Source organism: Pogona vitticeps, chromosome 2, assembly GCF_051106095.1.
Source record: "Pogona vitticeps strain Pit_001003342236 chromosome 2, PviZW2.1, whole genome shotgun sequence".
NCBI lineage: Eukaryota > Metazoa > Chordata > Lepidosauria > Squamata > Agamidae > Pogona > Pogona vitticeps.
The window spans coordinates 156,818,241-156,829,279 of record NC_135784.1 but is presented as its reverse complement, the minus strand read 5'-3'; positions in this window follow the sequence as shown (position 1 = coordinate 156,829,279).

Here is an 11,039-nt window from a genome sequence, read left to right as displayed (position 1 = left end):
TAAATGGATATTTAGACTTTTAGTATCCAGGAGAAAATGAAGGGAGATGGGCATTTTGGAGCTTCCTCTGCTTCTTCCCAAGTTATGAAGAATGGGGACAGAACGGGATGCTGGTGGTATTTGCCATTTTTAAAGCAAAACAAATTTCTAATCACATAATGCAATCATCTTACAAATTTGATGAGGATGCTTTTGTGAGTTTGGAAACTGTGATGTTAAAAAAAAGGATACAAGTTCAGTGGGCATGAAGTGGCCACAGCGTCCCAAAACCTGACCCCTTCATAAAGGAAATAAATCAATAGCAACATTCACATAGATTTTGACTTTAAATAAAATCATTGATTTTTATCCACCCTGGTTAAGGGGGAGGAACATTTTAAAAATATTTTTGAACTATGCATATAATTTAAAAACCTTATTTTTTATTTTACAGCATGCTCCGTGAAGGGGCTTTAGGAGGCTCCCATTGCCTTGCAGCGATAAGAACTACCTCAGTCAAATTAAACAGCAGGACACATCTACTTATTCTTCTTTTCTTCCCCTCACCTTTCAGGAACTGAACATTTTTAGCATCCCTCAAAGGAGGAAACAGAAAAAGATGACATTTCAGGATTGCAGCAGTTCCCCATGTTGACTCATTCAGACATGATATTTGCCTGTCTTTGTAGACAAGCAACTTATGGGAGCCACTATCAGTCTTCAAATATCATGTCAAAAGAAGCCTCCTTTTGTGTGTGTGTGTCCAAAGTCTTTCTGTTTTCTGAGCTTTTAGCAGATCCTCCCCCAGCCCTGTTTCATCCTTATATCCAAGTTTTTCTGTGAAGGGTAGAGATTGATGTACAGTATTTTTAAAAATGAAAGCTGACATTATTTTGAGGATTCTGAATGAGTTATGGGATTTCATGTTAGAAAGCCAGATTCCACAGTCTGTCTCTGCTCTGCTATTTATGGCCACATGTGGATTTCAAAGCATTAATTTGACACTCACCTTGGAACACTGGGGTCTATTTATGTCTTTAAATCACAAGCCATATCTGTGTTCCTTGCACAGGGATGCAGCACCCAGGGCAAACAACTGCTTCCAGTATGACATAAAGTCCCTTCTCTACTACCATAGTGCCCCCCCCCCCACCCGAGCCAGTTCCCAGTAAGTCAATGGAGAACAAGTCCAGACTTGTGAATGGGATCGAGGCACAGTTTAACTACAGGCCAAGTCTTCTTGGGTTGTTTTCTATCCAGACGTGCTGGCTCCGATCAAAACAGACAGTCAGATTTCACAGTCCATCTGGATATCTACTGTATTGACAAATAAGAAGAATAAGACTTTGTGAGTCTCTCCTCGCATACTCTGTTGCCGTGCTAGGCTTTTGTTCCATATTGAACATCAACATAACTTGCTTTCTGTCCTGCTTTCCTTAGTATTACTAATAAAATATCTTATGGAAGATCTTACTGTTGGTTGGATAGATACTTTTTCATCCTTTGCAAAGAGCATACCAACGAATGTGTTAACAATGGCAATTCAATACATCAAGTATTATTAATTTTAACTTTTCATCATGAATGGCAATGAGTTGTCCCTCCCAATTTCTAACCTTTACATTCAACAAACTAGTCTTTAAATTCAATATTCCCAACGCTGCCAGTTACTATATATTGTTATGAATGGTTCATGTGGCACTGCAGAATTATTTTGGTGTGTTTTCTTCATGGATAAGCAATTCAGATCTGTTAGCTTTACAAAAGTGCTGCTTCCAGTGGAGATGAAACCACGGGAACAAGCTTGTTGAATTGCATCATCGCAGCTGCTTGTGCTTTTGCAGTCTTCTTCACGTTGTGTGTGGCTATGAGCACTGCTCTTCGCCAGCCTCTTCAGTAATGATCTCAAAACACTGCTAAGAAACATTGGGGCAAGTGGCAACCTCTGTGTTAAAAGAACACACTCAAATCATTATAATTCCAGTCAACACAAAACACTCCAAGTACATTTGCCATATGTGGTTTAAATAACACATAGGCTCACAGTCGGTGAGCATTTCCTTCTGTTTCATAGTATTCTGACTAGATTTTTTTAGACAGTTTGGCTCGTCCTTCTCTTCTCCCCCCACCCCCCACCCTGGTTCAGGTTTGAAGAAAAGGTGTTTATCTGCAGGCTGAAAAGCTGTGCTGAAATTAGTCCCCTCCCCGCTTCTTCATTCCTTAGAAAGGGCTCACTCATGCTTCCAACTTCACGTTTGCCCGTGATTAAGAAATGTCTGTATTCTGTGCTCATTACAGGAATCACGGTGTGTTCACCTTTCTAAGAAAAGCCATCTTGTTCCCGGTAGCGTAATACATCTTCTAATTAGCTTCTGCAGCTCCTTGCCAAAATTCAGACACATGTTTGTTTATTTGTATATGTGTCTGGGGGTAGTGATGGAGTAAAACTGTGTATAATTAATGGAGCAACTGATTTCTAAATTCAGTAACTCATGGAGGCATGTAAGAATGAAAGTCTTGAAATAAATCTTCAAAAGAGATTGCATTTAGGTTTATAAACATGCTGTATAGTCAGATCTGACCGCAAGCTATAGCTATTGTGTCACTGGGCTTTTCAGCAATGTGTTTCTGTTGGCATAGAAAAGTTGGGTGTGCTAGATTTTTTTATGCAGGTCAAAATGATTTTTTTAAAAAAATGCATGGGCATGATTTACAAATAAGTTGACTTGCTCTAAAATTAATTAACATAAGGGCCCATTGATAGATGAATGTTGCTCACCCTCTCACATGCAGAAGTCCACTTGACAACCACTTTTAGCTATTAGAATAGATTTCTTCTGGTTAGCCCCAACAACAACAACAACAACAACAACAACAACAACAACAACAACAACAACAACAACAACAACAACAAGAGAGTCGTGTTTATGAGCCACAGGAAGGGAAAACACGATTAGTTTACGCCTCTGCACCAGCCCATTACTGCATGTCCATCACCCGCTCAGCTCCAACAGACTGTGAAACACAACTCAATTTTATTCAACTTACAAGAAACCATAGATGACCATTCCTGCAGCTGATGGCCCCCAAGCACCTGTGGTGTTTGGGGATCATGGAAGTTGTCAGCCAACACATCTGTAGGTTAAAAAATTGCAGCAGTGTGTTAGCACAGGTGGTCAACATGCCACTCACAGACCACGTATCACCCACTCCCATCAGCTATTTTGTGGCCTCCATGGCAGCCCTTACTATGCCAGTCACCATAACTCTAGAATAACTGCTACTTTTTCACAAAGAAGCAACATTCCTAGTGTAGGGCATCCTGGCTTTTAAAATACTTCTGCCTAAGATCATAGAGATCAATGTGAGAAAGCTTTGGGCAGAGATGGGAAAAGTTACTTTTCTTGGCTACAACTCTCAGAATACCTCAGCTTAACATAACCAGTTGCCATGTTGGCTGGAGTGTTTCTGGGAGTTGTTGTCTCATCTCATGGTAGGACTGGTCCTCCTTTTATTCTAAGTCAGTAGTTCCCAACCTTGGGTCATCCAGGAGTTCTTGGACTTCAACTCCCAGAAGCCTTCACCACCAGCTGGAGTTACAGTCCAAGAATCTCTGGGTGACCGACTGTTGGGAAACACTGTTCCAGGTTATCTGAGTAATTCCAAGAATGCACCAGAAGCAGCAAAACTGCACATAAGAAATCCATGTTAACAAACGACAGATCTTTTGTGTACCCCAGAAATGTAAAAGGTGATGGTATGGGTGGGATGCAGTGCAATCTGTGATTGCGGTGTGTGTGTGTGTGTGTGTGAGAGAGAGAGAGTGTGTGTGTGTGAGTGAGTGAGTGAGAGAGAGAGAGAGAGAGAGAGCGTGCATATGCACATGTTTGTTTGGTGTGTCTTTTATTTAGACTACAGCTTTGAATACACGATGTGAGGTTGAACTCTCTGGTGGCCGCCTAGCACTTCATTAGGCCTCACACTGTTATCTTGCTGTTAGGCAATAAATGGAAGATGAAAAACAATGTTTTTGTGATGCCTTGTTCTCTCCCCTTGCCCCCCCCCCCCATACACCAAGGGACAAAATAGACCAGGTGCTCACTTATGCTGCTTGTGAAGAGTGACTGCATGTAAAACCTCTGTCCTTTTTTTGAATGACAGATGAAAGGAGCTGCCTCTGTCTTCATTTCATTCGCTGGAAGTGAAATTCAATAAGTTCCAAATGTGTTTCATTTACTGTGCCACATGCCACCGTTATATCACACAAAGGACACACACACACACACACACAGTCTAAACAACTAGCATTCAGCTGTTCCTACTTAGGTTAAAATAATCTGCTTTGGTATACCCGTGCCATTCTCTGTGAGGTCCCAGAGCCACTCACAGCCAGGGACCTGATCTTTGCCACTCCCAGGGATGATCCCATTCAGGTCCCCAGAAACATTTCTGGAAGTGCCTGAGCCAGGGGTAGGCGAAGTGCAGCTCTCCCTACGTTTTCAGACTGCCACTTGCCTGAGCCCTCGCTGGCCTAGTCATTAAAGAAGGCTGATGGCCCAAGCACTGCAGCTGGACAACAACTGGAAGCCCACTCTTGGCTCACCTACACCTTAAGGCTGCGGGCCTTCATCAAGAGCGTTGTCCACTTCCGTACCACTCAATAGTGAATGTCTCTTGAGAGAAAATAAATGGATTAAAAAGGCATTGGGGCTCAATCTGGTCCTAAAGCAGGGATAGGAAAGATGTGGCATTCTAGACACTGTGGAACCACAGTTACCATCAGCCTTAGCCCATTTGGGGGAGGAATGGTGGGATTTGTATTCCAACTTCTGGAGGGCTGCAAATCTCCCTTCTGTAATTCCAGAAACACAGAGGCCAGCTGTGCTTGCCATTAAAGAGTGCAGGTACTTTGTTCTTGCCCAGAATAATCTCTTCTTTAGGACACTTTCCCATGCTTGGTGAATGAATCTTGGATCTAGAATTTGGGGGTGGCACCTTGGAGGCCAAAAAGCTCCTCCAGAGATGCCCCCAGGGCTTTGACTGTATCTGAGAGAGATTTTGTTTTCCTTTGTTGGACCCTCCGCCCTCCCCTCCCCTTTGAACAGCAGACCTTAAAGGATTTTTTTTTGGGTCACAATCTGGTTTTGAGAGGACCCTCGGTTTCAAGAGTAGTTTGCCATATGTCAGGAGGAGGAAGTTGTGGGGTGGGTGGAGGGTTGGGGGGCACATGCCATTGGGAGAATACAAAGCCAAGGGCATGTGCAACCTTTTCATGATTTTGGGATTCTGGCCATCATGCTGATTGCTGCCAGAGTTCTCCATGGATGCCTGGATAAAGAATTATGTTTGGGGAAAAACTATGGGTGGGGTGGGGGAAGGAATCATTATAAGTGATTTGAAATCAACGCATTCATTACTTCATTAATCCATGCTTGTACTCCCTCAATGACTATTGGATATTAGTAGCGGGGGGGGGGGAAGGGAAACCTATCTTTAACCTACCAGACAGAGAAAGAGGAATTAATCAGAGAGTCCTGTAGCATCTTTAACGCTAACAATTTTCTTACAGCATGAGGGCGATACAGCTTCCACAGTGAAGGAGATTATAGGGCCTGAAAGCTCTTGTGATAATAAATTGGTTAGACTTCAAGGTGCCACAAGCCTCGCCAATGTTTTTGTTACAACAGACTTGGCTGCCTCTTTGGAAATAAATTGATGTGGGCTGGTCGTTACACACTTACTGAAGGCACAGGTTTGTTTACAGTTCTGTTGTGTTACTGTAATAGGACTGAAAAATGAACTGTTACATTCGTTGCAACAAACCTGACCATATATATATATATATATATATATATATATATATGGTCAGGTTTGTTGCAACGAATGTATCTGATCATATATATATATACATATATATATACATATATATATACATATATATATATATATACATATATATATACATATATATATACATATATATATATATATATATATATATATATATATATATATATATATATATATATATATATATATATATATATATATATATATATATATATATATATATATATATATGTAACAAATATATCTGATCATATATATATATACATAGTGGCAAGATTAAGAAGTTTTCTTTCACCTACTCTTTTGTAGCTTTCTGTGGAAGTGGGCATCTGAATAAGTATTATATATAATAATAATTGTGTACTGCTACTTCTACTTATGGCAAGCCTTTCCATGGTTTTCTAGGCAGAGAGTATTCAAAAGTGGTTTATGTTCTCTTCTTCTGGAGGCCTCCTGGAAATGTACAGCTGGCCCAAGGCTAGGCAGGTTGGCTCTTCTTCCAGGAGGCACAGTGGGAATCAAATTCCCAATCTATAGCCCAATACCCTAAACCACTGAGTTAGTTATGCAGCCAGATAAGTGATAAATAGTCCATGCCAACTATACCTTCTTAGTCTTTAAGAAATCACAAACATTTTGTTGATTTTGTTGCAACATCTCTAAAATGTAAGCCCTCCCCTTGCTTTTACAGTGAGTGGCAGCCTTAGGCAAAACATTGTGGCTAAAATACAGTTGCTAGTCCCAATCAGAGTACATTTATTGAAGCATGTGAAGTCATGTTAACTTTCCAGCTTCCCGTTGATGTAATGTGTCTGCTCTGATTGAGACCAACAGAAGATATTGGACTATGAGTGCTTACTTCCAGATGGATAGCTTGTCTTAGTACCACCAATCCAAATATCTTTCTCATCTGCTTTTGTGACGTTCTTGGGGAAGGGTGCATGACACACACGGAGCTCCACAAACATTGTAATAAAGTTGTATGCCAAAGTACAGTGCTCTGTTTTTCAGTCACTGGCCCCAAGTAATTCACGGGATGCAGACATAAGTCTCTGTGTTATTCTGGAACACACCTTGATTGTGGCCTCAAAAGCTCTAATTCACAGACACATGTGGAGGAAGAGCCTTGTGATGCAATAGTTCAGCTGCAGAACTGCACTCAAGACTGCTCACAAACCAAGTTCAATTCTGATGTCTCAAGTAGTCAGCTTGTGGTTGACTCTTCCTTCCAAGGTTGGTAAATCGAGTACCCAGCTTGCTGGGGAGGCAACGCGTAGCCTGCATAGTTAAATTGAAACCGCTCAGAAAGTGCTTTAAGTGCTATGGGGTGGTATATAAGCAGCACACTTTGTTTTGGAGGATCTAGTCATGGTTTTCCTCTCTTTGCAGACCCCTTTTCAAAAAAAAGGGAGGCATAGACAAACTGGTGGAGACACACAACAAGAGGGTTACAGATTGAAGTCATTTATATTCTGGTCACCCTGTAAAGTTTTACAAACGAGACAGGGCACTTCACAGCGAATGGTCTTACTGGTGTGGGGATTCTGGGAGCTGTAGTAGTCTTAAAAAGTAACCTTTCCAGCCTCTAGCACAAGAAAGGCCTAATCTGGAAGCTCCCCAGGCCTCAGATGAAATGCCCCTCATTCCATTGTGGATGTCATCACTCTGGCCTACTTTATAGGCTTTTTGTAAGGTTTACTGGGTGACTCATACAGTTATCAGGGATGGGGGCTTGAGTCACAAGACTCGCTCTCAGGTTGGACTTACGTCGCACCAGCAACTTGACTCGGGTATTTTTTAAATGAGCCGAACTCGACCTGTGACTCAGAACCCCACTCCCTCCTTATTTTTTTCCAGGGGGAAAAAGCTTGCTTCATAGGGACTCGGACCTGGGGCTTGGAACTTGGTATCAAAGACTGAGACTTTGGCTTGGGACTGAGACCCAAAGACTTGCCAACATCCTGGTTGGTTATATTTACTTGTGACGTTTCTCCCCCTCTATTCTGTCTATAACAGTCTCTAATCAGGGCAGCTTAGAAGTAAAAGTAACCATCAGTTAGAAGTAACCATTAGAAGCAACTATCAGTAAGAGGGAAGCAACAACCCCACGAGCCTATTATTATAACCATATGATAAAACATGGGAAAAAAAGGATTTTGTTTTAGTGATTATGTTAATAAAACGAACCAGTTCAAGGGAAAACAACATCAGCTGACAGCAGCCCTGATCAAAACCTTGTGCAGCTTCCCCAGTTAATGCCAGGGACCGGCTCCTTGAGCCCAGAAGCGATGCTGTGGATTTCAGCAGGCAGCCTCTTCAGACCTGGATTCTGCCTGCTGTGCCTTCCTGCTCCCGTCCCAGTGTTGCACGGGCGCACTGGCTCCAGCTTCCAGTGGATCCTGGCAAAAGAGTGGCTGGATCATTCTTTCCACTAAGCCACCCCTTTTATCTCGAAGCTTTTTCTCTCTCTCTCCTGGAGCTGGCAACAAACCTGTTGATTAAGCTGTCCACTCTGTGATGCCGATGCTTCTCTCAATGGACCCGCAAGGAGGCTTACAACTCACTTTGTCTGGCTTGGTGAGCAACTGTTGGATGACTGTGGCTTTCACTGAACTGCCTCGGCTGGAGTGGAGCCAGAGGCCTCAAGGTGAAAAGCTCTTTATGCCCTCACCAGCCCCCTTTGAGCAGTCTCGGCTGTCACAGCTTCCCCTTCACTTCTCCTCCCCCCACTCGCCTCTGTCCTCCTGGCTGGGGGAGAAGGTTTGCTTGTGAATTTGAAGATCTCACCTGTTTCTGTTTGCTGTGACAGCAAAAAATAAAATAAAATGAAATAAAAAAAGGGGGGGGGAGGAAATAACAGAGATTTCAAAAATTAGGAAAAGGCCACCTGGTCCTTTAGATTACCCACATGTAAGACTGGAAGAGTTACACTTTTGGATTGCGCTAGCCGGAGTCCTCTAGCCACTATAGATCATACTGGCTGGGAAGTTTAAAGAGCAGTAATCGCCCCTCAAAAAATAATAAATTTTCCAACAATGGAAAACAATAAGGAATGGGCTGTTGGCATTTATAATTGTACATACCGAGCCCATGGACTACTAGCCCATTCACAGTCTCAGCCAGAGTTCGGACAAAGACTCTGTTTTGGATGACTGTTCATAGTTGTGATGTGATTTTTTTTTCTTGGCCACTGGTTATAAACAGCAGCCTTTACAAAACCAATTGTTTCATTTGATCCTGTACTCTAGTGGGTAGAAGATAGTTTGGAAAGGTAGCTCTCGGGTTTGATTGCCATTAATTGGGAAAATGTATCGACTTGCCATCGTTTCAACAATAGCCTGTAAAATTGTATACATTTTAAAAAACCTTTCTTTTGCAGGTTAAAAATGTGGACAAGTTTTCAAAATTAATGCCAAAATGCACTATCTTTATTAACCCATCTAGATTTGCATTTATTTATACAGGTTACTGAAGGATACTGCTCACAGCGAGAGTAGGCATTTGAACGTCTCCATTCAGCTGCTGTTTTCTGTCAACTTCCTGGCGCTGAACTTTGTATTTTTAACCCAAGATAGCACAAGGTTGAAGTAGGGACAAATTTTCAAAGCCCCGCCCCCAACTTTCCTAAAGTACACCTGTTTCAGCAGCTAGATTTTGAACTTTCAGAGGACTTTCTGCCTGTTTAAAAGTGTATCGGTATTAATACAGCAGTAATTTTCACATACTATTTACTTATTGATTTACATTTTTATCCCGCCCAACTAGTAGCAATGCTACTACTCTGGGCGGCAAGCACAGGAAAACACAAGAATAATGGTAAACAATAAGAAACACTAGGAAAGAAAAAATTCCAAATTCCAAGACCCTAATAACATAAACGTATGGGAACAGCAGCAGCAGCAGCAGCAGCAGCAGCAGCAGCAGCAGCAGCAACAACAACAACAACAACAACAACAACAACAATAATAATAATAATAATAATAATAATAATAATAATAATAATAATAATAATAATAATAATAATAATAATAATAATAATGATGATGATGATGATGATGATGATGATGATGATGATGATGATGATGATGATGATGATGATGATGATGATGAGAATGAGAATGAGAATGAGAATGAGAATGAGAATAATAAACCATGGGCTTTTATTAACAACAGGCAGGCCCAGAAGAGAACATAAACATTACTCTGGGCAAGCTACAGAAAGGCTTGGGGAGAACAACCAGGTCCTAAGTTGCCTCTTGAAACATAGGAGAGGTGAGGCTAGTGGCACCTCTAGTGGAAAGGAATTCCAGAGTGAGGTAGCTGCCACAGAGAAGGCATGATTACAGGTGGATGACTTCTGGACCTCCTTCCAGGTTGGACACCTGGAGCATCTCTATACTGTATAAGAGGTGCAGGTGGGACAGGTAGATGTTTTGAGGGAGAGGTGCTCAGATAGGTAACAAGGTCCTAAACGGTTAAGGGCTTTAAAAGCTAATGTAAGCACGTTGAATTTGGCCCAGGAGCAAACAGGTAGCCAGTGCAGATGGGCCAGGACAGGAGTTATATGGCCAGACTGAGATATCGCAAAGACCAAACTGGCGGCAGCATTCTGCACCAACCTCAGCCTCCAAACCGCCTTCAGGAGCAGCCCCACATAGAGAGCATTGCAATACAGTACTCCGTTTTCAAGATTACAAGCACATGGACCAATGTTGTGAGGGATTTCCTGTCAAGATAGAGGTGAAGGTGTGCAATCTGCCTCAGCTGGTGAAAGGTGGAGTTGGGATCAGCTGAGATCTGATATTCTATCAAGAGGGTCAGGTCCAGCAGCACATCAAGATTTTGCACCCGATCCTTGAAGGGAGAGTATGACCCCATCAGGACCAGGCAGACAGCCACAGAATTGATCAGGAGTCCCTCCCAACAGCAGGACCTCTGTCTTGTCAGGATTCAATTTCAACCTGCTAGCCCTTGTCCAATCCATAAATGCAGCAAGGCAGCGATCCAGTGTCTGCACAGCTTTCACTGCTAAGGAGAGACAGAGTTGTGTGTTACCAGTGTACTGATGGCAGCGAACTCCAAGACTCTGGGTGATCTCAGCCCGTGGTCTCATGTCGATGGTGAACAACATGGGGGAGATGATTGACTCCTGTAGCAGCACCCAAGGGGATGAAACAGCCTCCCCCAGCTGAACTCTCTGGTACCGGTGC